The sequence below is a fragment of the Branchiostoma lanceolatum genome, chromosome 1 (assembly GCF_035083965.1).
Source record: "Branchiostoma lanceolatum isolate klBraLanc5 chromosome 1, klBraLanc5.hap2, whole genome shotgun sequence".
NCBI classification, from domain to species: Eukaryota; Metazoa; Chordata; class Leptocardii; order Amphioxiformes; family Branchiostomatidae; genus Branchiostoma; species Branchiostoma lanceolatum.
The window spans coordinates 40,683,563-40,689,562 of NC_089722.1; the positions used below are offsets into that span (position 1 = coordinate 40,683,563).

Genomic DNA, 6,000 nt, shown 5'->3' on the forward strand with positions numbered 1-6,000 from the left:
CCCCACTCTCCGCTAGCCCCAATCTCCGCTAGCCCCCACTCTCCGCTAGCCCCCACTCTCCGCTAGCCCCCACTCTCCGCTAGCCCCAATCTCCGCTATCCCCCACTCTCCGCTAGCCCCCAATCTCCACTAGCCCCAATCTCCGCTAGCCCCCACTCTCCGCTAGCCCCCAATCTCCGCTAGCCCCCACTCTCCGCTAGCCCCCAATCTCCACTAGCCCCAATCTCCGCTAGCCCCCACTCTCCGCTAGCCCCCACTCTCCGCCAGCCCCCACTCTCCGCAAGCCCCCACTCTCCGCTAGCACCCACTCTCCGCCAGCCCCCACTCTCCGCTAGCCCCCACTCTCCGCTAGCCCCCACTCTCCGCTAGCCCCAATCTCCGCTAGCCCCCACTCTCCGCTAGCCCCCACTCTCCGCTAGCCCCCACTCTCCGCTAGCCCCCACTCTCCGCTAGCCCCCACTCTCCGCCAGCCCCCACTCTCCGCTAGCCCGCAATCTCCGCTAGCCCCCAATCTCCGCTAGCCCCCAATCTCCGCTAGCCCCCAATCTCCGCTAGCCCCCAGTCTCCGCTAGCCCCCACTCTCCGCTAGCCCGCAATCTCCGCTAGCCCCCAATCTCCGCTAGCCCCCAATCTCCGCCCAATCTCCGCTAGCACCCACTCTCCGCTAGCCCCCACTCTCCGCTAGCCCCCACTCTCCGCTAGCCCCCAATCTCCGCCCAATCTCCGCTAGCCCCCACTCTCCGCTGCACTCTCCCCCAATCTCCGCTGGCCCCCAATCTCCGCTAGCCCCCACTCTCCGCCAGCCCCCAATCTCCGCTATCCCCCACTCCCCGCTAGCCCATAATCTCCGCTAGCCCCCACTCTCCGCTTGCCCCCATCTCCGCTAGCCCCCACTCTCCGCTAGCCCCCACTCTCCGCTAGCCCCCACTCTCCGCTAGTGGAACACGTGCCCGGCTAGCGGATTGTGGAGGCGTGCTGGATCTTGGGGGTCAGCGGGAGAGTGGGCCCGTGAAAGCTCGGGCGCGCGTGCGGTGGGTGATCACGTCGAATACATCATGTCTGGTCTTCTAGGGTAGACGAGCCCTTATCTGTGGCCCCCATCGTAAACTCTTCTGCAACCCTTAACCCCGCAGTCCGTGACTAGTCCTTATCAACGGAAACAGGCCCAGAGCAACCTACGTACTAGACAGCCTACGTGCTGACTGATTTGGTCGATAGGAAAGGGTTAATGGGCATGGGGTAGCGTACCGTGGGAATGGCCTTTAAGCGCGAGCTTGGCAGAAGTAAAGTACGAGGGCGGTTATCTTCAAATCAAATCAACTCAGTCGCTCGTAGAAGTATGAACAGCAAATTGAGATATTTATAAGAAGACATGTACCTTCAGTTTGGTATCAAATTTCAACTTATTCGATGAAAGTAGCCTGTTATGAAGGCACTTACATTACCCCCGTAGTAGTTTCGTTGCGATCCCTTCTGCCCTGAAACGGAAATTAGAAATCAGCTCCAGCAGTTGTTTTTCGGCACTATATATATATATATATATATATATATATATATATATATATATATATATATATATATATATATATATATATATATATATATATATATATATATATATATATTACATACAGCTGTTTCCGTCAGTTACTTATCTGATGACTAGTTGTGTATTCATTGAAACGGGAATTGATGGATAGCTTCCGCCAGTTTCTTTTTCTTCAAAATAGATAACTCACAGTTGTGCCGTACTCAAACAATTTGCTTCTCAGCAGCACCTGATCACTGCACGAAATGGCATCGTTTCCCGGCGTATACGTACCGGTATTTTTCTGTATTTTTGTCGGATACTGACGGATACTGACGGATACATGCGGATTCCTGTAAGATATCCGACAATTTCCGCACCGGTATATGGAATATTTCCGGAAGAATCCGAAAGTAAGGTATTTTCGACGAATACGGAGCCGTACACTGCACGGAAATGCCACCGATCCTGACGGATACGAACAGGAAATTTTCTGTATTTTTGGCGGATACTGACGGATACAGGCGGATCCAACCTGACGGATCCGACTAAATGCGCACTGGGATATGGAATATATCCGGAAGAATCCGAAAGTAAGGTATTTTCGACGAATACGGAGCCGTACACTGTACGGAAATGCCACAGATCCTGACGGATGCGTACAGGGATTTTTCTGTATTTTTGGCGGATACTGACGGATACTGACGAATCCAACCTAACGGATTCGAAAATTTCCGCACCGGGATCGGGAGTATTTCCGGAGGAATCCGAAAATGAGGTATTTTCGACGGATACGGAGCCGTACACTGAAATGGAAATGCCAGAGATCCTGACGGATACGTACAGGAAGTTTTCTGTATTTTTTTAAAGAAAATTGCGGATACTGACGGATACAAGCGGACTGTGATCTGGAACCTCAGATCCGGAGGAATACAAAAATAGGAATTTTCGACGGATATGGGGCCGTACATTGCACGAAATTGCCCAAGATCCTGACAGATACGTTCAGTATGTATTTGCCACGGATACAGACTGATCCAACATACAGACTTTCTACAATCTTTGACATATTGTGACTCTGAATATGTCAAATACAATACGGAAGTTCTATGTGGCTAAATAATCCATTTCGTTTAAGACAGGCCGAGGGACATCCACATACTCAAAGCACCTCTGCATATGCAGGTTAATGTCGGTAAATTGGGGTTGTGTAAGCACAATTGTTATAAAATGTATTACAATTAAGAACCATCACATCATGGTGGTAATATTTACTGCCGTATAGTGCACTTGGACCAAAAATTTCTACATGTTCTACATATTCTACTAAAGTAATGAAAGCCTTATTTGTGGCCAGTTCTTCGTCTAAAAGATATCAGATACAAATAATTTCAAATACAGAGGTTGAAAATAGAAACTTCAAAGTAACATTATACTGTCTGAAAAAATCCCATGATGACACGCCACATTTTACACGTAAGTAGTATATGCCGTGGAACTGCATGTGTATAATCGTCCTCTCCCCATTCTATGACTACATCTGAGTTCACTTCTTCCATGCACTCTTGGTAAGGTACAGGCAAGGCTGATTTCTTCTGTATCTAGCATGTTGGACTCAGCTTGGAGTTCATCTTGTGATGAACCAGTTCCTATAATGATAAAACCAAATGATGAATAAATATCAATTCACATACTTAGTATTTAAGTAACATGTCACATGATTTTGACATAACTGTGATCAAGGAGGTTATATAGACTATATAACCCCCTTGCTGTGATGGGCTTCGTTTCATCACAGCAGCTAACAAAAAAACAAGGGACAATGGGTATCCATCATGCCTGTCTCAGCTAACATTGAAGTGTACCGATGATGGACTTAAGCCTTACCGAAGGAGCCTGAGGTACTCTGAGCATCTGACAGCTGATTGCTTTGTTCCAAGCCAAGCTAAGGTCCTCACAACATGTGCTGCATTTGTGAAGGAAGTATCTGCCGATGCTGTATAGGATGTATATATAAAGGGAATCAATGACAAATATTAAACATATCACATAATCACATTTGTAAAAAAAATGATTCTGGCATCGTTTAATTGAATACGTAAAACTTACATTCATAACTTGAATATGATATTGGTCAAACATGTACAGCTACAACTTAATGCAATAATCACTGAAACACACTACTACCTCCACATAAGTTCCAGCTCACTATCCACAAACTGTGGGACCTTTGTGGGACAAATACTTACGACATTCTCTTCCGTTACAGGATATCTTTAATTATCTTTCCCTCAACCGCTTGCTATGTTGTATCTGAAACGTTAACCAGACACAAATGTCTGTTGACCATTGGCAAGAACGAACAAATTGAAAGCTATAAATTTCCTACTAGTAGATCCTAACGGTGTAGAAGTGCAGGTCGACTGGACAATTCTTAATGTCGTGCAAATGCGATGATATGTCAAGCCACAATAGGAGGATAACTGACGTTCAAACTAGTTAGAAACAGGAATTTTCCAATTTGTACTTACCAAAGGGCAGTCCCTCTAAATGATGAATCGACTCCCTACCAACTTTACAAGGGGGAGGGGGGCGACGAATATTGCATGCACGAAGAAGACTACTTCGCAATGCCGCGCGTTTGAGTTTACACCGAATCCCCTTCGACTCTCAAGTCACTAAAAATCACTGGTCGACCATGGTAGACTCTGACGATGCCATGTTAAGCACAGAGAGTGATGAAACGCCGTTCTTGTCTCTGTGCTGTTCACCGACAAAACCGTTTCTCGCCCCTGACGTCATGACACGCAGTGTCTTGTGGGAGATTGGACACGAATCCGTATTCCGGAAACGTCAGGATTTGTCGGAATTGTTGGATCTGAGGTGCATCGGATCCAATCGGAAACGTTCCGTATCTGCTATGATGCACGATTGCGGATCCGCTGGATTTTTCAGGATCTGAGATCATGCCGTGCAGTGTGTATTTGTTGGTTAGGATCCGAAGCAACTACCGACAAACAAACAATCCGATTATCTCTGCCATATTGACAAATATCTGAAAACGAAGGATCCGCGCAAATATCCTCAGGTATCCGAGGCGCATCACAGATCCAGACGTATACGGCGTCGGAATTGCCGGATCTGAGCTGTACCTGGTATTTGTCTGAATTTGCTCGGAAACGTTCCGTATCTGTACCCGAAACGTATGAAGGATCCAGACGTATACGGCGCCGGAATTGTCGGATCTGAGGTGCATCGGATTCAATCGGAAACGTTCCGTGTCTGCTATAATGCAAAATTCCGGATCTGCTGGATTCGTCAGGAAATGAGATCATGCCGTGCCGTGTGTATTTATTCGTCATGATCCGAAACAACTACCGACATACAAACAATCCGAACATTCCAAATATAAAAAAACGAGGGATCCGCACAAATATTTTCGGGTATCCGAGGCGCATCACGGATCCAGAGGAATACGGCGTCGGAATTGGTCGGATCTGCGGGCACCTCAGTATCCGAGCAGTGAACTGGGATTTTTCCGGATTCGCTCGGAAACGCCATGAGGCCCGATTCCGGATACGTCGGATCCGTCAGGATACGTGGCCATTTCGTGCAGTGGATGTACAACAAAGAAAGCAAACACATGTAGACCGGAATGGAATCATAATCGAAAAAATAAAGTGAAAAATTATCATAAAAATGATTATTTTAAGTCTATCCAGGACGCGTGCACGTTGGTAGGTATAACTAGGGCAATACCAGGCGTAATTACAAATTGTCAGCAGTCTGTAGTTGTTATTTGGCTGTGCTACATGTTTATTCATAATGATGATTGTATTTCATGCCACAATCATTTAGTTTCATGGACCCTGCTGAAGTAGGTGATTGCTTGTATTGGGATGGAATTTGCTTCCCTCGGAAAACTATTATCAATATTGAAAGGCATTAAGAACTACACCATTGGATACTATATAATAGTAGTATCAGCGTATCCCAGTTGGATCTTGCCCCATACTGCTTTTCTAGTGGTCGGCGTTATTGGCAGGATCTGGATGATTTGCTGAAACATTTTCAAAGAGCAAACTCACCTCAACTTCTGCTCAACTAGTTTTAAAACTACGTCACTACTCACAGGTTTTCACGTACACATTTTAAGTACTCGTTGGTGATGATATTTCAAAGTATGTTTGATACAACACTTAGTATCAAACACCTGCTTCACATACAAACAAATATCAGCTACGCTGCCGCGAGAGTCGATGTAATGTACTGTTGCATTTGACAATAGATAGAAATACAAACTGATAAATTCTGGTTTATGGTAGGAAATTGGCGAACACTCGCCTCCACACCATTGCAATACCTCGTTTTAACCATCTTCCCATCCCATCCCAACACAGTACTAAACTTTTTAACGGTCGTTAATGTTGTTGGGTGGGCGGTTAAGATCTACCTTCAAGTACATCCAATAG

At 46.1% G+C, this 6,000-nt stretch overlaps 1 long non-coding RNA gene across 1 annotated transcript; it reads right to left on the reverse strand.

Moving 5' to 3' along the window:
• Positions 1 to 2,784: 2,784 nt before the first annotated feature.
• On the reverse strand, positions 2,785 to 4,857 carry LOC136423126 (uncharacterized). Its single transcript, XR_010753717.1, has 3 exons — positions 4,060 to 4,857; positions 3,416 to 3,524; positions 2,785 to 3,177 (listed from the first exon to the last, which is right to left on the reverse strand). It is a non-coding gene; the product is annotated as an uncharacterized lncRNA (long non-coding RNA).
• Between the last annotated feature and the right edge of the window lie 1,143 nt (positions 4,858 to 6,000).